General features: G+C 41.1%; 1 pseudogene; it reads right to left on the reverse strand.

Annotated features, from left to right (window-relative positions):
• LOC140453729 (lethal(3)malignant brain tumor-like protein 3) overlaps positions 1 to 24,988 on the reverse strand; it is a 51,111-nt pseudogene extending 26,123 nt beyond the window's left edge.
• Between the last annotated feature and the right edge of the window lie 428 nt (positions 24,989 to 25,416).

The raw sequence follows: 25,416 nt of genomic DNA on the forward strand, positions 1-25,416 counted from the left end.
CCTGATACCATATGTAACCCAATGCTGAAATGGGAATGACAGCACCAATGCTGCGAATGTATTGCTCAAAATTGGTCATCACCCAAAGTGACAATCCCCAATACTGGAGCCAACCTGAGATGCTTCACATCAGCAATAACCATGCAACAGCATAAGTCACTGACATGGAACATTACAGATGTCCATTCGTGGGAAATCTTTCTTAAATGTAATACAATCACTTTCACCTCAATAAAAGCAGTAATAACATTGAAGAAGCCATTCCATTCAGATTTCTTTTTCCCTTTTCGATCCCAAGATGGTACACTTTGTTCACTGAAAGGGAAATATGGAAGGCAAGGTTTGTGTTGGTTATATCGTAAGTGCACATGGTTACAAAACAATTAGTAACTAAATTAACAACAAATAATAACATCATGATGCACTTGTAGAATGCTGAAAATTTTTCAAGTACTTCTCAGGGATAGGGTGGGGGTGGGGAGACAGTAGATAGTTAAATATCTTTAGTCTATGATTTTCTGTATCTACAGCAGTTGCCACTCTTATCAGCATAGGGTTTCTCTTACCAATTGCTTCTAGTTTCATGTTCAAATGAAAGCCACGAGGTGGCGCCAGAGGGTCAGAAATGAAACTCCAATTTAAACTTTAGTTAAGAGACGTGTCACAAACTATATACCACAATATGTTATGACCTGGACTAATAAATTAATTAAAGCTTTGGCCAGTGATACTGGAAATGAGTAAATTGCATTAAAAATATTGATGACATTCCTCTTGCACAGGTAATAGTGAACACTCCAATTTAGGTGTGACACAGGTTAGGTGTCATCACTGGGTTCACTTTCACCTCCTCTACCCTTACAATGTGTGCAAGTGACAATGGAAAAGAGATGTTCAAACAGACTATGCAGAAATTTGGAGAAAATAGTTGCTTTTAATGATGCTTGTTGTGTTATAAATACTGAGGGCAGTGGAGGTAGTTCCCTGTTATTCTCACAGCATAATTTGCTCGCCACCTAGGACGTCTACAGAGTCTTGGTTTAATGTCTCATGCAAAGTAGAGCACCTGAAACAAAGGCATTCTTCCCCAGTGTCAGACCGGATTTAATGTTAAAATCTCAGGAGTAAAATTGAAACCAGCAACCCCCTAACTCAGAAGTGACAATGCTACCAAGTGAGCCAAGGCTGACAGTGAATGCAACTAAAGTCTTTCCTCATTACCCAAAAAAACATTATCCTCCGAATTTGATATTGCTCTGGGTGGACCCTGGAAGCTTCCTCTGGGGAGTCCTAGGGAGCCCTGTGCTCCCACTTATATCTCCAGATATATCGGGTTTGGCATGTGAATCAATAGTGAAGGAACCACCTAGAAGAGCATCTATGAAGGCAAGAAGATGTTCAGCTTTTGCAAAACGGGTTTTATTCCAGCTAATGAAATATAACAAAACCTTTCTGAAGTTGGGCTTCCTTGATCCATGTGCCATCAGCAGTCAAAAAAGACGACAGGCAGTTTGTTCCGGATCTCTGCTGTGCTGTTATTTAAACAAGCCAAGTTTATGCAAAGATGGCTCAGTGATGAACGCTCGTACTGATTTCTCTTCATCTCAAATCATCAAATGCAGAAAAGATTGGGAGCATTGAGTCAGTTGGGAACAGTACCATGATCTTTCATACCCTGGCATAGCAGTGCACACAGGACTGAACCAATTTAAGAAAAGGCTCTGCACAAAGATGAGGCAAGTCAGAGTTTATTCTTTTATTTTGTTAAATGAACTTGCAAAGTTAACTGTGAATCTAAATTCAGCATTGTTTGGCAGGTAGTTTTTTAAAAAAATAATAAAAATTAAAAAAGAACTCCAATTGTACAATAAATGCCATAACATCAGCTTTGCCAGACCTGCAAACTTGTAATTATGACAAATGCTGCACTGAGCATGGAGGCCTGCACTAGGCTTTTGCAACAGACTTGACATGTTATTATACAACAATGAAGAGAGAAACAACAGGTAATTACCTCCTTGACTAAAAGGTCTCTTTGTCTACTTTCTTAGTAAACATTGGCTGAACTTCATGCCTTTCTATATCAGTGTAAACGTTATGATAGAAAATAATAAAAAGATTGTCTAATTACATTACATTTCCTGATTTCTAATTATCTGCTGAGCGCAAAGAGGTTTGTTACCTTCTTAAAGCCCGTGCACCAGAGTCTTCCAAATGCTTAGATTTAGATTAGATTCCCTACAGTGTGGAAACAGGCCCTTCAGCCCAACAAGTCCACACTGACCCTCCGAAGAGTATCCCACCCAGACCCATTCCCCTATATTTACCCCTGATAATGCACCTAACACTACGGGCAATTTAGCATGGCCACCTGACCTGCACATCTTTGGATTGTGGGAGGAAACCAGAGTACTGAGAGGAAACCCACACAGACACGGGGAGAATGTGCAAACTCCACACAGACAGTCACCCGAGGCTGGAATTGAACCCAGGTCCCTGGTGCTGTGAGGCAGCCGTGCTAACCACTGAGCCACCGTTCCCTTCTCCAGGAAAAATCTTTAGAATCTTTGTGCTCTGTAAAACAAGGGCACAGAGATCAAAGTTGAAAAGTATTGCAGTAAATAGCACTTTAGATCCCTAATCTGAACACACAAAGCAGCTTGTTGCGGTGTTCCGCAAGGATCTGTTTTGGGACCATTGCTGTTTGTCATTTTTATAAATGACCTGGAGGAGGGGCAAGAAGGTTGGGTGAGCAAGTTTGCGGATGATATGAAAGTCGGTAGAGTTGTTGACAGTGAGGAAGGATGTGGCAGGTTACAGCGGAATATACATAAGCTGCAGAGCTGGGCAGAAAGGTGGCAAATGGAGTTCAATGTAGGTAAGTGTGAAGTGATTCACTTTGGTAAGAATAACCAGAAGATAGGATACTGGGCTAATGGTCGGATACTTGGTAGTGTGGCTGAGCAGAGGGATCTTGGTGTCCATGTACACAGATCTCTGAAAGTTGCCACCCAGGTAAATAGTGCTGTGAAGAAGGCATATGGCATACTGGCTTTTATTGGTAGAGGACTTGAATTCCTGAGTCCTGAGGTCATGTTACAATTGTATAAGACTCTGGTGTGGCTGCATCTGGAGTATTGTGTGCAGTTTTGGTCGCCATACTATAGGAAGGATGTGGAGGCACTGGAACAGGTGCAGAGGAGGTTTACCAGGATGTTGCCTGGCATGGTAGGAAGATCGTATGAGGAAAGGCTAAGGCAGTTGGGGCTGTTTTCATTGGAGAAAAGAAAGTTTAGGGGTGACTTGATAGAGGTGTACAAGATGATTAGGGGTTTAGATAGGGTTGACCATGAGAACCTTTTTCCACGTATGGAGTCAGCTATTACGAGGGGGCATAGCTTTAAATTAAGGGGTGGTAGGTATAGGACAGATGTTAGGGGTAGATTCTTTACTCAGCGAGTCGTGAGTTCATGGAATGCCCTGCCAGTAGCAGTGGTGGACTCTCCCTCTTTAGGGGCATTTAAACGGGCATTGGATAGGCATATGGAGGATAGTGGGCTAGTGTAGGTTAGATGGGCTTGGATTGGCGCAACATCGAGGGCCAAAGGGCCTGTACTGCGCTGTATTGTTCTATGTTCTATGTTTAGATGACACTTTCACTGTTGTTTATGCTGTTTAAACAGAACTCACATTTCGAATTGAAATGGAGACTAACCGGGTGGTGTTATAAGAAGTATTCCAGAGGCCTGATGTGATCCAACTGGACGAAAATATAGACTGTTAGCATCTCACCTTTCAATAGAAAAATATTCCAAAAATAGCAATGATATTTAACTTAATATTTAACAAATGAGGCAGACAAAGCCCCAATGTAGGTTGCACCTAAACCTCTAGCACTCACATACAATAAATTTTGCTTTACTGGCACATTGTGAACCGTCACTCTCAATAAACCAGTTAAAAATTATTTACCTCAATTGCTGAAAGTTTGTTTTATTATTGTAATGACTAAATAGTCAGTTGAGGGTGCGAGTGAGAAGGCTCTCTGCCAGTGAGGTTTATGTAAGGCAAAGGCATGTTATTATTTAAATAATTTATGCCGTAATTAAAGTATAACAGTGACATGTATACCCCCGCGTTAAATTTCTATTACTTAGTGTATGCCTTTACATTGACCTCTTGATCAACCAGCACACTCCTGGTACCATAGGTGCCAGTTAATTAAAGGTGCAATTACATATGATCTGATTGTTTCCATTAAAGATAATAACATTAGCATAATTGGGAAAAAAAATCCTAGAACTAAAATTTCAATAACTCAAAGCTTAGGAACTAAAAGGGTGTAAATCTGGTCTATCAAACTCTGTGGGAGTGGTTTCGAGTGGATGGGTCCCAGCATTTACTGGGACACCCAAATAAAGTACATGGTAAAATATAGAAGAGGCACTCTGAAACCACAGACGGAAATAAATGATAATCTATGGACATTCTGCAGCAAACTGTTAAACCTGGGAACAGAAATGGGACATTCACTCCATCGAGTCTGCTCTGCCATTCAACAAAATGTAAAACTCAGCCTGTTATGAAGCTGCTGCATCTGGAACTTGGACTGAGTCAGGAGCACTGAAGTTCTATCGTGCGACTTAGTTTCTGCCGCCATGTTCTCAAGAGGTCAGTGAATTCCATTTAGCATGGACTAGAAAGAATTTGTGGAACAGGTCACTTTTTCCCAGCATTTACAGTGTCATCAAATCAGAAAGGGTGGAAGACTGAGACTGAATGTTTGCACAGCCCCAGTGCATGTTGGCAAAAAAAACATTTTACTGCATATTTTCCCCACAGGATATAACATTTGAAAAGAAAGACATCGACAAACATTGAATAGCTGATGCCAATCCCTCAGGTGATAATGACTTGCAGGTCACACTGAATAGATTGCTGCTGAAGTCATGAGGTTGACGAGATTGACAAGCATAATCTTAATAAGAGAACACCAAGCACCACTACAGCAGGTCTGTCATACAGAATTACTTCAATAACAATGAACAGGAAATATGAGGCACAAAATCCACACGATGCACTCAATAACCATGGTTCTTGTTCTGCACACCATTGCTTAAAATAAAAGCCAATTACTATACATCTTATCAGCACATTCACGCAAATGCTTCATTAATGCTGGCTTCATTCCAAAACAGATGAAGCAGATTGCCAATGTAACACCCACACACACGCACACACACACACACACACGTAGACACATGCACAGAGTTTCAGGTTAAACAAAATAACATGCAATAACATGCAACAGAAATAACATATTATTTTTAAAATCACAGCTGTTACATTTCTCAAGTTGTAAATGCACTGCAGCCCTGATGAGGCTAGTGATGAAAACTGACAATGCACTACAACAGAATTCTAGATCAATACATTCCAGATTCTGTACTAATAGTCATAGTTGTTATCCCAATTGTCAAAGTGTATCAGTAGACAGTTATTCAACCATTTCTGAAATGATACCACACATATAAGGGAAGGCTTCTTCTTATCGATTACTTTTAAATTCATCCCAACTCAGAAACCAGAAGGTGTGATAGGCTGCAAACAATAAAAAAGCAAAACAAGAAGAGCTTTTTAATTACACTTGATGGCAAATCTACATCCAAAAGAGTTAGTGAAGCAAATAAAAAAGACATGAAGTTAACACTACCCTGAAAAAAGAGTAACTTTCGGAGAATCACAGAATTTTACGACACAGGAGGCCATTTGGCCCATCATGTCTGCACCAGCTATTCAGCCAGTCCCATTCTTCAGCCCTCCATATTAATCACTTTCAAATATATATATATATATATATATATAATATATATATTATTAGGACATTCTCCTAGCCCTTTACCCCATACACCAGGTCTTTATATCACATAGCCTGCCATTGCACACTATCTATTGAATATTTGCAGGGTCTAAAGCCTTTACACCATTTGTCCGTTTGATATTAGATGGATATTCTTGATGTGTATTAGTTACGCCTAGGTCACAGGAATGACTAATGTGAAAAAAACTAATCATGCAACAAAAAACGTGATTCCTTGAACCGTCCCGGTAAATCAAATTAAACTGCATTTGTCTCTCTTCAGCCCATTCACCCAATTGATCAAGATCCCTTTCTAATCATAGATAACATTTGTTACGGTCCACTTTAACAGATCTTATGTCATGCAAATGAATCATACTTTGTGTATTCATATCCCCAAAATCATCTATATACATATGTCAAATAAAAATACACACAGCACCGATTGCAGTGGAACACTGCTGGTCACAGACCTCCAGTCTGAAAAGCAAATCTCCACGATTACTCTGTCTCCTGCTGTTAAGCTAATTTTCTTTTTTGAAATGTCCTACGGAAACAGCCTTCATCACTTTCCCAGCCGCCGCACTCAAAATCCCTACAATTCTAAGTAAAAAGGTTTTTCCTCATCTCTCTCTTAGCTCTCTTGTTGACAATCTTGAAATTGTTATCCCTAGTTCCTGACAATACCAACTAGTGGAAACAGAATATTCTTCTTTACCCTGTCAAAACTGTTCCTAATTTTGAACACAGATGCTGCCTAACTGTGATCACCAGCATGTTTTGTTTTCAGCCTTGGCAAAGCCATGTTAACTTACTGGAGTAACTTGTTTTTCAAAGTGTGCATTTATCTCATCTCATAGAATGGTCTCCATTGGTTTTCTTGATGCCAAGCTGACAGGTCAGTAGTTTCCTGGTTTATCTTTTGCCCCTTTCTTACACAATGGCATCACATTTCCTATCCTTTAGTCCCCTCGAAATAATCCTGTGTTCATACAGGCCTATAAAAATTTCTGTCAGTAGTTCATTTGCTCCTTTAACTCTCTCAACAATCAAGGAAGCATCCCATCTGCGCTTCAGAACTTCTCTCTCTGACATGCTGCCAGCCTTTGTAGCACCTCTTCTTTATCTATCACCATAACTGCTCTGTTGATCGACACCCACGTTTTCAACTCGGCCATTATCACCATCTTCTGATTTGATAAAGGCAGAAGCAAATTATTCATTTAGTACCTGTGCCTCCATACCCTTTGCTTCAGTAAACAGCTTACCCTGCTTGCTTCTCAGGGGTCCCACTCAAATTTCCACTATTTTTTGACAATTATCTTATTTGAAGAAAACTTTACTCTTTGTTTTAGCACCATCTACACTCCTTTGTCTGACAATTTCACCTTAAACACTTACAGTATTCAAGGACCAGAGTAGAGTTTGGGAGAAGCTTGTGCTTTACAAGACGTTAGGTATAAGATACAGTCATTGTATCTGACAAATTTTAAAGGAAACCGTACTGAAAGAAAATCTTTCATAGAAAATTATGGTCAAAACATAACTCTTGCTTTACTTAGGGAGAAGTAAGGGGCTGGAATGCACTGCCTGCAATAGTAGTCGGCTTGCTAACTATTCTCATATGAATGAGAATGGAATAGTTTAGGTTAGATGGGCTTCAGATTGGTGTCACAGGTCGGCGCAACATTAAGGGAGGAAGGGTCTGTACTGGGCTGTAATGTTACATGTTTATGTTCATTGTGTACAATCAAGTTCGCAGTACGGGAAAATGCAAAGTGGATATTGTAAAGCTCAATACCAAATCTACAAGTGATGTTAAGCTATGATATTGGAAATATAAATTAATTTGAAAAATACAATCACAAAAAATAGGATGTGGAATTTTGCCAAGAAAGCAAGTGTGAACCGTCTTCTTCAAACTCTGTGATGGAAGTGAAAGGAGGGCAATACCTTAGTGAGCTCTCAGGCACACTGCCTTGAAAATGCCAAACTCACAAATTATAGTAATTTTTGAATAGCATATTGTGAACAGCAGAGGACTCTAGTAGAAAAAGAATCTTTCTCTTTTAATGCATTATGTATAAATAGAACACTTTCCAGAGGGTCCAATTTCTGCTGTGATTTTCCAGCACCACTCTAACCTAAACTCTGGTTTCCAGCATCTGCAGTCATTGTTTTTACCTCTTGCAATCCTTTTATCACCTTAAAATTATAGACCCTACTGACCTGCAATTTTGATTTCAATCTTCAGGCTCTTTGCAAAGATCATTTTTATTTATAGGGCTTTTAAAAGCAAGCCATCCTAAGGGGCATTATTAAATATAAAACAACGCCGAGTTACTTAAGGAATACCTAAAGTAGATGCTGAGAATTTTAATCAAAGAAATAGATTTTAAGGAGCACATTAAAAGAGGTCAGAATATGTAGAAATTTAGGGAGGAGAGACCACTGCTCAGAGCTTCGAAAGGTAAGAGTTTGGCCAAAATCCCTACAATTCTAAGAAAAGACATTTTTCCCCATCTCTCTCTTAGCGCTCTTGCTGACAATCTTGAAATTGTTATCTCTAGTTACTGACAATATCACCTAGTGGGAACAGAATATTCTTCTTTACTCTGTCAAAACTTTTCCTAATTTTGAACACTTTGATACGTTTACTTCTTATTCTTCTCTGCTTTAAGGAGAATAAGCCCATTTTCTCTAAAAATTCCTTATAGTGGTAACATTCTAGTAAATTCCTTTTGCACACTCTCCAGGGCTTTAACAATCTTCCTTAAATGAGCTGCTCAGAACTGAACACAATACTCCAAATGCAGTCTGACCAATGATTTGTTGAGGTGTACTATCACTTGCATGCTCTTATCCTTAATGTCTCTAGTTATGAACCCAAGGATCATATACACCTTCTTAACAAACATTTTAAATTGTCTGGCCACCTTCAGAGAGCTATGCACTTGAACTTGGAGGTCCCTCTGCTTCTGTATTCTCCTCAAAGTTGTCCCATTGAGCCAAAATGCATTATCTCACATTGCTCTGCATTGAAATTCATCTGCTTGGTGTCTACCTATTTGACCAACTTGACAATGTCCCTCTGAAGTCGCTTAGCATCATCATCTCAATTCCCTGTTCCCTCAAGCTTAGCATCATCTGCAAATTGAGAGATTTTCCTCTCAACATCCTTCTCCAAATCATTTACATAAGTCAGAAAAAGCAGCACAATCAACACTTATCCTTGGGGAACACCATTTGCAATTCACCTCCAGTCTAAGAATGCCCATCTCTGCATGCCTTCTGTTCCTTATCTTTTAGCCAATTTCTAATCCATGCTGCCAAGGATTCATCAATCCCAAGCATTTCTAATTTGCTGCCAATCTACCAAGTGGCACACATCAAATACTTTCTTAAATATCCACAGCACTATCCTCATCCACTGTCTGTGTGACCTCGTCAAAGAACTCAATTCAATTTTGCCAGACATGATCTGTCCTTGATAAAACAAGGGCAGGAACAAATTACTTCAGATGCTGGAATCTGTACTGAAAATAAATAATGCTGGAAATCACAGCGTCTCAGGCAGATTCCATGGAGAGAGAAGAAACTAACTCAAGATGATGCTAGAGCTCTGATGAAGAAACGTTAGCTTGTTCTCTCCTTACAGATGCTGCCTGATCCATTGTGACCTCCAGCATGTTTTGTTTTCAAGCCATGCTGACTTCCTAGGAGTAACTTGGTTTTCAAAGTGTATATTTATCTCATCCCATAGTGTGGTCTCCATTGGTTTCCATCTGGCAGGTGCCAAGCTGGCAGGGCAGTAGTTTCCTGATTTATCCTTTGCCCTTTTATTACTCAATGGCAACACATTTGCTATCCTCTAGTCCCCTTGGACTAATCCTATGTTCAGATAGGCCTGGAAAATTTCTGTCAGTAGTTCGCAATTTTCTCCCTTAACTGTCTCAGCGACCAGGCCTTGGAACCTCTCCCTAACATGCTGTCAGCCTTTGTAGCACCTCTTCTTTATTTATCACCATAACTGCTCTGTTGATCGACACCCACGTTTTCAATGCAGCCATTGTCAACATCTTCTGATTTGATAAAGGCAGAAGCAAAATATTCATTTAGTACCTGTGCCATACCCTTTGACTCAGTAAGCAGATTACCCTGGTAAAAACAATGACTGCAGATGCTGAAAACCAAATACTGGATTAGTGGTGCTGGAAGAGCACAGCAGGTCAGGCAGCATCCACGAGCAGCTTGCTTCTCAGGGGTCCCACTCTATTTTCCACTATTCATTGTCTATTAATATATTCGAATAACACTTTTCTGTTTGTTTTAGCACAATCAACCATCCTTTGATTGAGAATTTAAACTTTAAACACTCAACGTACTCAATTACTGGAATAGATTTTTGGGAGAAGCCTGAGTTTCACAAGACTTTAGATATGCGATACAGTCATTATATCCTACAAATGATAAAGAAAATCAAATTGAAAGGAAATCTTTTATAGAAAATCATGACTAAATTAATAACTCGCTGTGCATAATAAAGTTCAAAGTACAGGGAAATGCAATGTGGATGATGTAATTTTAAACACCATGTCAACGAGTGACGTTCAGCTTGGTCATTGGAAATATAGGTTAGTTTGATGAAAAACCCTATCATATAAAAAATAAGATGTGGAGTTTTGCTATGAAATCAAGTGAGAACCATTTTCTTCAAAATGTGTAATACAAGTGAAGGGAGTGCAATACTTTAATGAGTCCTCATGCATACTATTCAAATATCATGCAACAGTGGCGGACTTGCCAACTTTAAGGGCATTTAAATGTTCATTGGATTAACATATGGATGATAATGGAATAGTGTAGATTCGATGGACTTCAGGTTGTTTTCACAGGGCAGTGCACAATCGAGGGCAAAGGGCCTGTACTGTGCTGTAATGTTCTATGTTCTATGTTCTAACGTCAGACCTCTATTCAAAATGGCAACAACTCTCAAATCATTGTAATCTTTCAACAGTGCATTGCCAGTAGCAAAGGACACTAATAAAACAAAGAAACTTTCTCTTTTGTTGTACTGGGTTAAAGTAGAACTCTACAAGAGTTTCCAATATCCTGTGTACCTTTCCTGACCTTAAAATTATGGAATCAACTAATCTGCCATTTTGATTCCAATATTCAGGCTTATTGTGGAGATCACTTATCTTTATTTGGCTTTTAATACACCACATTCCAAGGCGCATTATTAAATGCAAAACAAAGCAAGTTTAATCAAAGAAGTAGATTTTATGGAGCAAATTAAAGGAGGTAGGAAAATGCAGAAATTTAGAACTGGCTCGTTGGTTAGCACTGCTGCCTCACAGCACCAGGATCCCAGGTACAAATTCCAGCCTTGGGCGACTGTCTGTGTGGAGTTTGCACATTCTCCCTGTGTCTGCATGGATTTCCTCCAGGTGTTCCGGTTTCCTTCCACATTCCAAAGATGTGCAGGTTAGGTGAATTGGCCATGCTAAATTGTCCATAGTTGTTAGGTGCATTTGTCGGGGTGGGTAACTCTTCGGAGGGTCGAAGGGCCTGTTTCCACACTGTAGGGAATCTAATCTAATCTAAAGACCACTACTTAGAACTCAGGCAGATAAAAATTTGGCCAAAATCAGGAAATCTTAGAGTCTAGCATTGGAGTGTAAATATATTATAGGGTTTTGGAGCTGAAGGAAATTAGAGAGCTGGGAAGAAGTGAGGTCATGATTTGAGCATGAAAAGAGCTTTAAAAATTGAGGCATTGCTTAAGCAGGAGTTACAATAGGTAAAATGGCCTATTTCTGTGATATATCACTCTATGACTCTACGATTCAATGACCACAAGACAGGCAAATTCTTGGTCCAAGTTAGAACATGAGCAGCAATGTTTTACAGACCCTCACATTTGTAGACTGGCCTCCTTGTTGTCTCGATATGACCAAATAATTCACTCGACACCCAAGAGTCCACTTCCAGCATCACAGTTTATTGAAATTATACCAGTGGGAAGAAACCCTTTGAAAATCCAGCAATGTTCTCATCGAACAAAAGAAAATATAAATTTTTGTATATATTTGTTTCATCCTGCCTTTAACATTTACAAATCAATTATATTATGAATAATTACATAAACTTTTAATTAAGCTAATTATATCACTGAATGGGTAGGGTTGTGGTCAACTCCTGGTCCTCCATTGTCTCATGATGTTTCCCGGACTCTTTTATTTCCTTTCTTGGGGCTTTTCACAACGGGCTGTGTATTCATGTACATTCCTGCCCAGATATTTGCCAGCTACAACATGGTAACTGTCAATTAATTGGACACTTGCCTATCACTTAAGGACCTTTTAAGTTCCTTATTAACCTCATTACAGGAAATACAAAAGAATATCGATTTTTATTAATTGTTATAATATTAGTTCAAACAAAATTATAAAACATCAGAATTCTTTAGCTAACACATTGTGAGCAGTTTCTTTTTTACCATATTTACTAGACACCCCTATCTTTATCCATGTGTGCCTTGCAATGATCATGCACCCCACATTCCAATGTCTGCTAGTTTCTGTACCTCTGTTTCATTTCTCCCTGTAATGATATGGGGAGCTGCTTTTAGTGTCTGAGATTGGTTTGCTCTCAAAAAAATTATTTGAATAGTTTCCCTAATGCTTTCAATTTCTTTTTGTATATTGGTGAATCTATAACTACTTCAGAAGTTCAAACTTCAGAATCTACGATTATTTGAAGGACATAATTAAAACCAACTGTTAGAATTGTAACAGATCGATTAAATAATTCAAGAGAGATTCACTAATTAGATGTAGGGTGAAATGTTCATATCTATGTCTTATGCATAAACAACCACAGCTGCATATTCTATCTCAGTCCTGTTACCTTGGGTCCACAGGCCTACTACTTCTCTACTTTAATGAAATATTTTCCCAAGCACTCTAACTACTACCAGCCATATTCTGCTGCATTAATCAAGGACACTCTTCAGCCATTTTGTGCTGCTCAATCATGCAATACTTGAGAGAACACATCAGACCTATAATGGTAGCAAAATGTCTGGAACCATTTAATAATCAGGTGCATCACATAATGAATTAACAGCATTTTTGATGGATGAATTGAGATGTGACAAACTAAGTTTCCTCATCCATAAGTATCCCGTAATCTTGAGTGAATGGTCCTAAATTCTGCAAAAAAATTCAATTTATATGACAAAACTTCAAACAATTTAACTAAACTAGAGTGTTATTATTTACACTGGATTCCATTTTTCAGATTCATACATTGACTAATTTGGATTACTTCATTGACTTAATTTGTTGTCCGAAAATCAGCGCAGGACTTGAATATACAATGTAGGTTGACATTTCTATAAAATGATGAAAGCACACTCCATTGTTTGAGGTAATAGCTTTCACGTAATTTCCCTTAAACGTTTCAGTTGACATAAAGAAGCCAATGGCATTCTTTTAAGAGGATGGTAAATTTCTTCTGGTGTCCTGATCAACATTTTTCCCTCAACCACCGACACCAAAACAGAGTTGTCTGATTAATATAATAGCAATAATTTCAGGCTGCATTCTCTGCAGCAATTTTATTTCCATCTTAGCCCAGTTTTTCCCTTGTTTTCAGCCTTGAACTGCCAACACTTCTGTCATTTAATTGCTGTCGTCATCCACCCTATTAGACATATCGTTGTTCTTTTTCCAACACCCCATCCACCCTTCATTTTTTTAAAACCGTTTTGAATTTTTAAACTTTCCCCCATGTCTGATGAAAGACCGGTAACTTGAAACATTAACCAGTTTCGTGCTGAACAGATGCTGCATCAGTGTCCTCAGTATTTCCAGCATCTGTTCTTATTTCAGGTTTGTATCATTGTTGAGACTTTGCTTTGCACAAACTGGCTTTCCTAACCTGAGTGACAACACTTTGAAACCAATACAATGTCTGTGAATCACTATGGTACTTACAGTCATAGAGTTATAGAGATGTACAGCACGGAAACAGACCCATCGGTCCAACTCGTCCATGCTGACCAGATATCCCAAACTAATCTAGTCCCACCTGCCAGCACCCGGCCCATATCCCACCAAAACCTTCCTATTCATATACCCAGCCAAATGCCTTTTAAATGTTGCAATTGTACCAGCTTCCACCACTTCCTCTGGCAGCTCATTCTATACACGTACTACCTTCTTAGTGAAAAAGTTGCCTCTTAGGTCACTTTTATATCTTTCCCCTCTCAACCTAAACCCTTTAGTTCTGGACTCACCCACCCCAAGAAAAATACTTTGTCGATTTATCCTATCCATGCCCCTCATGATTTTATAAACCTCCAACGATCCAGGGAAAACAGCCCCAGCCTATTCAACCTCTCCCTGTAGCTCAAGCCCTCCAACCCTGGCAACATCCTTGTAAATCTTTTCTGAACCCTTTCAAGTTTCACAACTTGTTTCCGATGGGAAGGAGACCAGAATTGCACCAAATAAATTCAAGTTTGTTGCAAGATATTATCGATAGGGCAGTGGAGTTGCCAGGTTGGTCAGGGGGTTGACGGAGGTTGGGGGGGAGGGGGGGGGGGGTGGGGGATGGAGGGGCATGGACGGTGGGGCGGAGTTGGACAGGGTTGTGGGGGTGGGCAGGGGTTGTGGGTTGGGGGGGCAGAGGGGGTGGGATTGGATGAGGTTGGGGCCAGGCTGGGTGCGGATGGGGAGTGGGGGCGGGGGCAGATGGGGGGGTGGGGTTGTACAGGGTTGGGGGCGTGGGCGAGGGTGGGCATGGAGGCAAGGCAGGGCAGTGAGGTCTTGCACGTGATGTGCTGCTACCTAGTCTCCTGAACAGGGAGTGGATTTAGCAAGTGCTGGCTGTGTCAATCCCATTGCACTGATTTGAGGGGGAGGCTTCAGCAATACTGCAGCTCCCTTACACACAAGTGTGTGTCTGCTCAGAAACAAACCCTGAGACAGAGGGAGGGAGCAAGGCAGGCAGAGTGAGGAAAAAGGAAACTTCAGAAAACTCCGAGCCCCAGAGGAGAGGCATTGAATCAACTAACTGAATGATCAATTATCTGAACGAAATACTGCCCGCCCATTTTGTTCGGATAATCGAGGTTCCTCTGTTTGAGATGAAAACAAAGAAACACTAACTTTCAGTTTTGTAATATTTACAGGTAATAACCAACAAAACCCTACCAGTTATACAGAATTTATTTTAAAAATTGCAAATTATGAAAGCTCATAATGTCAAAGTGAACATAGATCTACTAAGTAATTAAGTACTTACGTAGCTATGCAAATATACGTTTCTAACCAGTAATTAATTCCATTTTAGACATCAGGTGTCAAGCATCTTTTAATGAACAGATAATCTTTTATTTAGAAACTTATTTGTCATCATGTAACTTTCCAAGTTGCTCAAATCAAAGCTTTACTGGCTGGTGGTTTCCAATAGAATTGTTTGAGATTCTGGTCACCGTGCCAAGACCCATTCAGGTACCTACTCCCAGGCTTCCCTCAAAGCCACTTTTATCAATCCTTGCAATATTTAAAGTGATATATAAAAAGTGCTTTTGTTTCCAATGCTCCAACCTTTCTCCAAGTGTGTTACACAGACTGAAATCAAGGATATGTAGCAACATCAAATTCAACATAAAACATTCCACAGCATAATTACACTGCAGTGATAATACACTTGGCATAACTCGATGGGTTGAATGAAGTGGTTGTACTGAAAGATCGAAGTTTCGGGCAAAAGCCCTTCATCAGGAATGAGGCGGGGAGCCTCTGGGGTGGAGAGATAAATAGGAGGGGGTAGGGGCTGGGGAGAACGTAGCTAAGAGGACAATAGGTGAATGGAGGTGGGGGATGAAGGTGATAGGTCGGAGAGGAGGGTGGAGCAGATAGGTGGGAAGGAAGATTGGCAGGTAGCACAGGTCATGAGGATGGTGCTGAGCTGGAAGGCTGGAACTGGAGTAAGGTGGGGGGAGGGGAAATGAGGAAACTGTTGAAGTCCACATTGATGCCCTGGAGTTGAAGTGTTCTGAGGCAGAAGATGAGACGTTCTTCCTCCAGGCGTCAGGTGGTGAGGGAGCAGCAGTGGAGGAGGCCCAGGACCTACATGTCCTTGGCAGAGTGGGAGGGGGGAGTTGAAATGTTCGGACATGGGGCAGTGGGGATGATTGGTGCGGGTGCCCTGGAGATGTTCCCTAAAGCACTCTGCGAGAAGGCGTCCATTCCCCCAAATGTAAAGGAGACCGTATCAGGAGTAATGGATACAATAAATGACATTGGTGGATGTGCAGGTGAAACTTTGATGGATGTGGAAGGCTCCTTGGATGGAGGTGAGGGGGGAGGTTTTGCAATTCCTGCGGTAGCAGGGGAGGGTGCCAGGAGGGGAGGGTGGGTTGTTGGGGGGCGTGGACCTGACCAGGTAGTCACGGAGGGAATGGTCTTTGCTGAAAGCGGATAAGGGTGGGGAGGGAAATATACCCCTGGTGGTGGGGTCCATTTGTAGCTGGCGGAAATGTCAGCAGATGATGTAGTTTATGCGGAGGGTGGTAGGGTGAAAGATGAGGACTGGGGGGTTCCCAAGACTAAGATCCCAAACGGAACCTACTGTACTCCACTGCTTTCTCCAAGTTTGCCTCATTTGAAAATTTCAGTTAGATAACACTGTAAACCTTTGTATAAATTCTGTGTCCTGCAATCTTTTACTTCACAACCACCTGACGTATGAGCAGCACTCTGAAAGCTAGTGCTTCCAAATAAACCTATTGGATTATAACCTGGTGTTGTGGGATTTTTTAACTTTGTACACCCCAGTCCAACACCAGCACCCTTGTTTTGAGATAATGCCCGGTGGTCCTAGCCTCTCTGGAAGGGGAAATAACCTTTCTGTATCTACCCTGACAAGTCCCCACGTAAACTTTTGTATTAATGAGGTCTCCATTCATTCTTCCAAACTCCAATGAATTGAAACTTAACCACTCCTCAGAGGAAAATCCTTTCATACCTTCGATCAGCCTTGTGAACTGCCTCTGGACTGCCTCCAATGCCAGTAAATCTTTCCCGAGATAAGTCGTCCGAAACTGTTCAGTCTTCCAGCGGTGGTAAGCCTGGTGCCTTGTAAGCTTTAACAACACAAAACTATTTTTAAATTCCATTCCCTTTGAAATAATGAGCAATGTTCAATTTGCTTTACCTATTATCTGCTGAAAACGGATGCTAACTTTTTATGATTCATGCAGTAGGACTTCAAAATCTCTCTGTGCTGCAACTTTCTGAAATCTTTCTCCATTTAAATAACATTCATCTCCTTTATTCCTCTTCCCAAAGTACATAATCTCTCAGTTTTCCACATTATATTCAATATGTCATGGAGTCATACGGCAGGGAAACAGACCCTTTGGTCCAACTAGTTCATGCCAACCAAGTTTCCTAAACTAAACTAGTCTCACTTGCTTGCATCTGGCAAGTTTATATCTACTCACTTTATCTATCGATATCCCCCTAAGACTCCTTTAGTCATCCTCACCACTGCCTTTCCACCTATAGTTATGTCATTCACAAACTTGGCGATGGTACACTGCGTTCTCCCTGTAATATTTACTGTAAATAACTGTGGTGCCAGCATTGATCTCGCCTGCACCCCACTAGTGATAGATTGCAAATGGTTCATTTGCAAGGAGTTCGTTAGCTCAGTAACTTCAGGTTTTCCAGTTCCCTAATTATTCCTTTAATAAAAGGTTTTAAATTGTTTTGCCTCCTCTGCAGGGCCTTATCCCCCTATCACTGACCCAGTTCCAACCAGAGGAGCAGCCTAGCTCCCCTGGTCCCAGGCTCATCTCCCTCTGGTTCCCTTGCCCATCACCTGAAAGGTGTAGCTTCTGGTATTGACCATTCCATCACTAGAAGCAGCTAATCACTATTTTATTTATTTTAAATTCAGTTGTGGGACTTGGGCATTGCTGGCTGGCCAGCATTGATAGCCCATCCCTATTTGCCCTTGAGAAGGTGGTGGTGAGCTGCCTTCTACTTGCTGTGGGTTGACCTACAATACCGGTAGGGAGGGAATCCCAGGATTGTGCCCCAACAACTGTGAAGGAACGGCGGTATATTTCCAAGTCTGGGTGGTGAGTGGCTTGGAGGGGAACTTGCAGGTAGTGGTGTTCCCAAGTACCTGCTGCCCTTGTCCTTTTAGATGGAAGTTCTTGTGGGTTTGGAAGGTGCTGTCGAAGGATCTTTGGTGAATTTCTGCAGTGCATCTTGTACTACTGCTGCTACTGAGGGCCGACGGTGGAGGGATTGAATGTTTGTATTTGGGGTGCCAATGAAGTGAGTTGCTTTGTCTTGGATGGTGTCAAACTTCTTGAGTGTTGTTGGAGGTCCACCCACCCAAGCAAGTGGGGAGCATTCCATCACAGACTTGTGCCTTGTAGATGGTAGCTAGTCTTTAGGGTGTCAAGAGGTGAGTTACTTGCTGCAGTATCCTTAGTTTCTGACCTGCTCTTGTAGCCACTGTGTTTATGTGGTGAGTCCAGTTGAGTTTGGTGAACAGCAAGGGTCTTTTCCTTTGGGTGTGGGAGTTCAAAGCTGGGAGCAAATTTTTAAGAAAGATGAAGACTCAGGTTCATACAATGCCTTATCATGACTCTCAGAAATGCCTCACAGCTCTACGCAAACAATACACAGATTGAAATGAGCAGACTGTTGTTATGGAGGGAAATACAACATCCAAAATGTAATTAGTAACATTTCAAAAATGACAACTAGACATATGGCCACTTAATCTGTTTTCAGTGGTGTTCACTGAACAAAGAATGTTAGGCTGAGTACACAAAAGATGTTCTGCTCAGATTGGCATTGAGCCATACAACCTTCCCTGACTTCTTGAATCACAGAGCCTTGAACATATAGGAGTGCTGCCTTGTGAACAGGGAGTTGAACATCAGCAGCTGTATTCCTGTCAAATGATAGTCTCTTCAGGAATTAACTGTATTGAATTCTAGTATGTGAACCTTGTACAAAGGGACCATGATGTAGTGGTGCCGGTGTCAGGCTGAATTGGACAAGGTCAAAAATCACACGACACCAGGTTATAGTCCAACGGGTTTATTTGGAAACACTAGCTTTTGTAGTGCTGCTTCTTCATCAGGGGCTCACTGGTGTTTGCTTTTAAAAATATTTTTATGAAAAACTTTTTCAAATCTTTTACAAAACAAATATATTTTAAAAACAATACCAAAATATAAAAAGATAGAGGTAGTGCAACAATATCATATCACAATACTATGAATGATAAACCACCTACTATTCCACCAGAACAAGTGTATCTACTTAACTAAACTTTAATCAAATTAAATGAAAATTAAATTAAGCTGAATTCAAATTAGCTTAAATTACATTATATCACATTATTTTATTCTATTTCACTCACCACACCTCCAGTAAAGCCCCCACCCCTGGGGGCACTAATCATTGTACCTGTATTTTTCTCCCCCAGCTTCCCCACCCAGGGCCCCATGGGCACCCAAACTAATTCCCAAGGCCATATCACAGCCCTAATTAACAATTAATATTATTAATATTAATATTAAAAAAGTCTGTGTCAATATAATTTTGAAAAAGCTGCCACGTCTTATAAAACTGCTCCATTTTGTGGTGCACCATATTTGTGAGGTAGTCTTGGGGGAGATGCTCCATCACCAGCCTGCGCCACCCCATAAGACCTGAAGGTTTTTCCAACGTCCAGTTCATTGAAATGTTTTTCCTTGCACAGAGTGTTACATAGTCTCTTTCTGTGATCACCCAGAGAGGGCAAATTTGGCAACCCCAGAAGAAGAACAACAAGGTCCACTTTAACTTCAATTCTCAGGATTTCCTTCGGTTCCCTTACTATAGCACTCCAGGATCTCCAGATCTTGTAACATAACCAGACAACAGTGTGTAAGACTGCCTATACTAATTTTACATTTGGGCTGAACAAAGAGACCTTGGAGTGCAGGTTCTTAGATCCTTGAAAGTGGAGTCGCAGGGAGATAGGATAGTGAAGGAGGCATTTGGTATGCTTTCCTTTATTGGTCAGAGAATTGAGGACAGGAGTTGGGAGGTCATGTTGCAGGTGTACAGGACATTAGTTAGGCCACTGTTGGAATATTGCATGCATTTCTGGTCTCCTTCCTATTGGAAAGATGTTGTGAAACCTGAAAGGGTTCAGAAAAGATTTACAAGGATGTCGCCAGGGTTGGAGGATTTGAGCTATAGGGAGAGGTTGAATAGGCTAGGGCTGTTTTCACTGGAGTGTCGGAGGCTGAGGGGTGACCTTATATAGGTTTATAAAATCATGAGGGGCATGGATAGAATAAATAGACAAAGTCTTTTCCATGGGGTGGGAGAGTCCAGACCTAGGGGTTTAGGGTGAGAGAGGAAAGATATAAAAGAGACCCATGGGGCAACTTTTTCACGCAGAGGATGGTATGTGTATGAAATGAACTGCCAGAGGAAGTGGTGGAGGCTGGTTCAGTTGCAACATTTAAAAGGCATTTGGATGGGTGTATGAATAGGAAGGTTTGAAGGGATATAGGCCAGGTGCTGGCAGGTGGGACTAGATTGGTTTGGGATATCTGGTTGGCATGGATGAGTTGGACCGATTGGTGTGTTTCCATGCTAGACATCTCTATGACTCTATGACTCCATAAGTCTATGACACCTTGGAGACGCTCCTCTCTTGAATTTAGCTAACCTCTCTAGAACCATATGAGCTCTGTGTAAAATCTTCAATTGCACGGCCTGCGCTTTGTTACATATTGAGACTTTCTTTACATTTTCCCATGTATCTTCCCCTGTTTCCAATGAAATATCCTTTGCTAGTTCCCGATTCCAAGTCCTATAGTGTCTCTGCACATCTCCTAAGCCACGCTCTGGGAGACTCACGAGCCGTGAGGTTTTTCTTCTACTTTTGTTTTCCAGGTCATCCATTAGTTCCTGAAGAACCCAAACCGGGTCTTCCAGTGTTCGGGTCCTTCCACCCCGAGGCCTCCGCCATGGTCTCTGATGCTGCCGTCCTCTACTCCACTACTTCTACTCTTCGGTCAAGTGTTTGAGTCTCTTGCTCATGCTTTTTCAGAACGGCAGATATTGGCTCCACGGCTCCTTCAATCTTTTCTTGGAGTTGGAGCAATGGGGACGGTAGGGGAGGGTCCTCCTTGCTGTACTCCTTTCACACCTTTTCATTTATTTGCCTTCATCCTGATGTTAGAGCTATCAAACCGCAATGTTAGCAGCTCCGGGCGTTCAGTAACTTTATATTATCGATTTTTCTTCTAGGGCTGGTTAACGAGCTGGGGGGTTAAGGTCCACCTTGCCAGGGGGTATGGCACAGGGCCCAGTACAGCAAACCACTCAGACTGCTGCCATCTTGGAGATCCGCTCACCAGTGTTTTTAAATAAACCCATTGGACTACAACCTGATGTCATGTGATGTTTGACCTTGTAAAAGGGGAACAGTTAAAGGTAAATTTGAACTATCTTGAGTTATGCTCACTTTGTGGCTTTAAGGCAAGGATTCATTTTTTAGCTCTTGTTCTGGGAATAGTGAATTGCACGAGTAAAATTTAGGGGCAAAGAAAACACAGATGTGGGTCAGATTGAGAGAAGCAATTTGATTTTTTTGGGAAAATTCCAGATGGTTCTGTGAAGAGGGGTTAAGGTAAATATAAGAAGAATTTCTGGTGACTCCATCGAGTATCCTTATCAGAGCTTTAATCCTAATATTCTTACCAGTAACCGATGAATTGTTATTTAAACTTGTGCACAGCTATTGCGATAGTAAATGATTTCATTATACTTTTGTGCAGGCTTTAAATAGACCTGCGGATAAAATGACACAATCTTTCAATGAGTTGAAGTCAAGCAACACAATCTGTTGACATCTTGTGTTACACACAGTGGTTAACTTCAGGTATTTTGTATCAGCCTCACAGATTGGTTTGTCATCCCATACCATCACTTAATGTGCTCTCAATTTATAGAGATCACTGCTGTGCTGCAGTGAGTTTCTGAATAGGAATGTTCACTGACATTTTGCCGAGCTGTTGCCAGCAAAGCAGGGTTTGAGATATAGAAATAGACTGGAAAAGCTGGGACTTTTCCACTAGAGAATAGCAGATTAAGGGTGGAGCCTATTTAACTTTACAGAATCATGAGGGACATAGACAAAATGAACAGCAAGGGTCTTCTCCCTAGGGTGGGGGAGTTCAAAACCAGGGGGCGTATTTTAAGGTGAGAGGAGAACGGTTGAAAAGTGACACGAGGTACAACTTGATCCCCCCCAACACACACACACACACACACACACACACACACACACACACAAAGTGGCTCATGTGTGGAATGAACTGCCAGTAAAAGTTAGGAATGCAGATACAACATTTAAAAGACAGGTTTTGAGATAGGTAGGAAAGGTTTGCAGGGATATGGGCCAAGTGGGATTAGTTTAGTTTGTGAACATGTTCAGCATGGACTGTTTGGACCAAAAGGTCTGTTTCCATACAGAATGACTTTGTGAATTGAATATTGACTCCACTGCTGCTTCAATCTTCTCTTGGAGTTTGGCAAACCCCAAGAGTAAATGTTGGTGCTCCATTAAATCCAAAGGGGTCACCCCGGGAGTTTAAGCAATGGCAAAGGGGGCAACCCTGACACAGTAGGGGAGGGCCTTCCTTGCTGTACTCCTTTCATACCTTTTCCTTTATCAGCTTCATCCTGAACTTAGAGCTGTCAAACCACAATTTTAGCAGCTCCAGGGGTCAGTAACTTTATATTATTGATTTTTCTCCTAGGTGTGGTTAATGAGTAAATGTTTGGCGGCACGGTGGCACAGTGGTTAGCACTGCTGCCTCACAGCGCCAGAGACCCGGGTTCAATTCCCGCCTCAGGCGACTGACTGTGTGGAGTTTGCACGTTCTCCCCGTGTCTACGTGGGTTTCCTCCGGGTGCTCCGGTTTCCTCCCACAGTCCAAAGTTGTGCATGTCAGGTGAATTGCCCATAGTGTTAGGTAAGGGGTAGATGTAGGGGTATGGGTGGGTTGCGCTTCGGCGGGGCGGTGTGGACTTGTTGGGCCGAAGGGCCTGTTTCCACACTGTAAGTAATCTAATCTAATGTGGAGCTGGAGTGAGGGAGGGGTGGGTAAAGGTCCACCTTGCCTGGGGGTTTGGCACAGAGTCCAGTACAGCAAACCAAACAGACCGCTGCCATCTTGGATCTCCGCACACTAGTGTTTTTAAATAAACCCATTGGACTACAATCTGGTGTCATGTGATGTTTGACCTTTTAGAAGGGCAACAGTTAAAGGTAAATTTGAACCATCTTGAGTTGTGCTCACTTTGTGGCTTTAAGTTAAGCATTCATTTTTTAGCTCTTGTTCTGGGAATAGTGAATTGCATGAGTCAAAATTGGTGGCAAAGAAAACACAGATCTGGGTCAGATTGAGAGAAGCAATTTGGTTGTTTTGGAAAATTCCAGATGGTTCTATGAAGAGGGGTTAAGGTAAACATAATAAGAATTTCTGGTGACTCCATCGAGTATCCTTATCAGAGCTTTAATCCCAATATTCTTACCAGTAACCGATGAACTGTTATTTAAACTTGTGCACAGCTATTGTGAGAGGAAATGATTTCATTATACTTTTGTGTCGGCTTTAAATAGACCTGCGGATAAAATGACACAGCATTTCAATGAGTTGAAGTCAAGCAACACAATCTGTTGACATCTTATGTTACACACAGTGTTAACTTTCATGTATTTTGTATGAGCCTCACAGATTTGATTATCATCCCAAACCATCACTTAATGTGCTCTCAATTTATGGACAATCAACTGCTGTGCTGCAGTGAGTTTCTGAATAGGAATGTTCACTGACATTTTGCCTAGCTGTTGCCAGCAAAGCAGGGTTTGAGATATAGAAATAGACTGGAAAAGCTGGGACATTTTTATTGGAGAATAGCAGATTGAGGGTTGAGTTTATTTAACTTTACAGAATCATGAAGGACATAGACAAAGTGAACAGCAAGGGTCTTCTCCCTAGGGTGGGGGAGTTCAAAACTAGGGGGCGTATTTTTAAGGTGAGAGGAGAAAGTTTGAAAAGGGACATGAGGTACAACTTTGTTTTTTGACTTTATGAATTGAATACTCCAAATGATTGGCACAAAAGCCAAAGCATCAGGGTGACATCAAAATAGCAATTTACTGATATTATACTAAGAGAAGACAGTCTTTGGTCCAATACATAGAAGTGGTAACATATTTTACGTTACATGGATTTCTAAGGAGACAAACAGCAACAATGATGTGTTTCTGATACTTTAATGTGTATTATCTCTTTTTTTCAAAACTAACATTCCTATAGATGCTTGAAAAATAAGCTATGAGCAAATATTCTATTTGTGGCAATTTTTTCCCCTGAACAGTTAGTCAGTTATGTGACACCGATTTAGGGTTTCTAATTTATGCTGACTGCATTTTAATACCAAGAGCTTGAAACTGTGTCAATACCTTGACGTATGGATTAAAATTTGAAATGAAAGTTAAAGGGGGAGAAAGTCTCCTACAAAAAAAACCCCGAACTGTATATTGCTTTTAGAGAGTGGTTCGTATGTGGAATGAACTGCCTGACGGATGGACGTACAATTACAACATTTACAAGACATTTGGACAGGTACATGAATAGGAAAGGATTAGACCATAAGACCATAAGACATAGGAGTGGAAGTAAGGCCATTCGGCCCATCGAGTCCACTCCGCCATTCAATCATGGCTGATGCGCATTTCAGCTCCACTTGCCAGCGTTCTCCCCGTAGCCCTTAATTCCTCTAGACAACAAGAACCTATCAATTAGGGAGATATGGGCCAAAAGCAGGCAGGTGGGACTAGTTTGGTTTGGGAACACGGTCAGCTTGGATTCTAAATAGAACAATAAATTACCTTTAAAAGGCTGCCAGGCAGTGTGGCAATTTCATCCTTCCATTCCATTGCACTAAGGAGGTCAAACTCCTGTCCTGATATAACATTCCTATTCTCATCTCTTGCACCTTGCTCCATTGTACTTTATTCTCCACATTTGCTGTAATAAAAAATATCCAAGTCTACCTCAGCACATGGTAATGCTTGGATTTGAAATCAGGTTTGAACAATTTCTAATTGAGCATTTCCGTTATAATAATAACTGGCATTTATGTAACACTTTAATGCCAAAAGGATGTCCCAAGGTTTTTCACAGGACTGTCAAGCAAAATATGACACTGAGCCCACTTGTACAAGAAGATAATCAAAACATTGGACAGAAGAGTCTTAAAGAGAGAGTAAGAATTTAGAGATGGAAGGGGGCTAGGGAGCAACCTTCAAAGCTTCAGAACTGTCTAGTTTAAGGCATGGCTACAAATAGTGGCAATGAAAATCAGGGTTGCTCAAGAGGCCAGAAGTCAATATGCACAGCTAATTGAGGATGACGAGTTTGGAGGAGGTTGAAA

This window comes from Chiloscyllium punctatum, chromosome 27 (genome assembly GCF_047496795.1).
Source record: "Chiloscyllium punctatum isolate Juve2018m chromosome 27, sChiPun1.3, whole genome shotgun sequence".
Taxonomy (NCBI): Eukaryota; Metazoa; Chordata; class Chondrichthyes; order Orectolobiformes; family Hemiscylliidae; genus Chiloscyllium; species Chiloscyllium punctatum.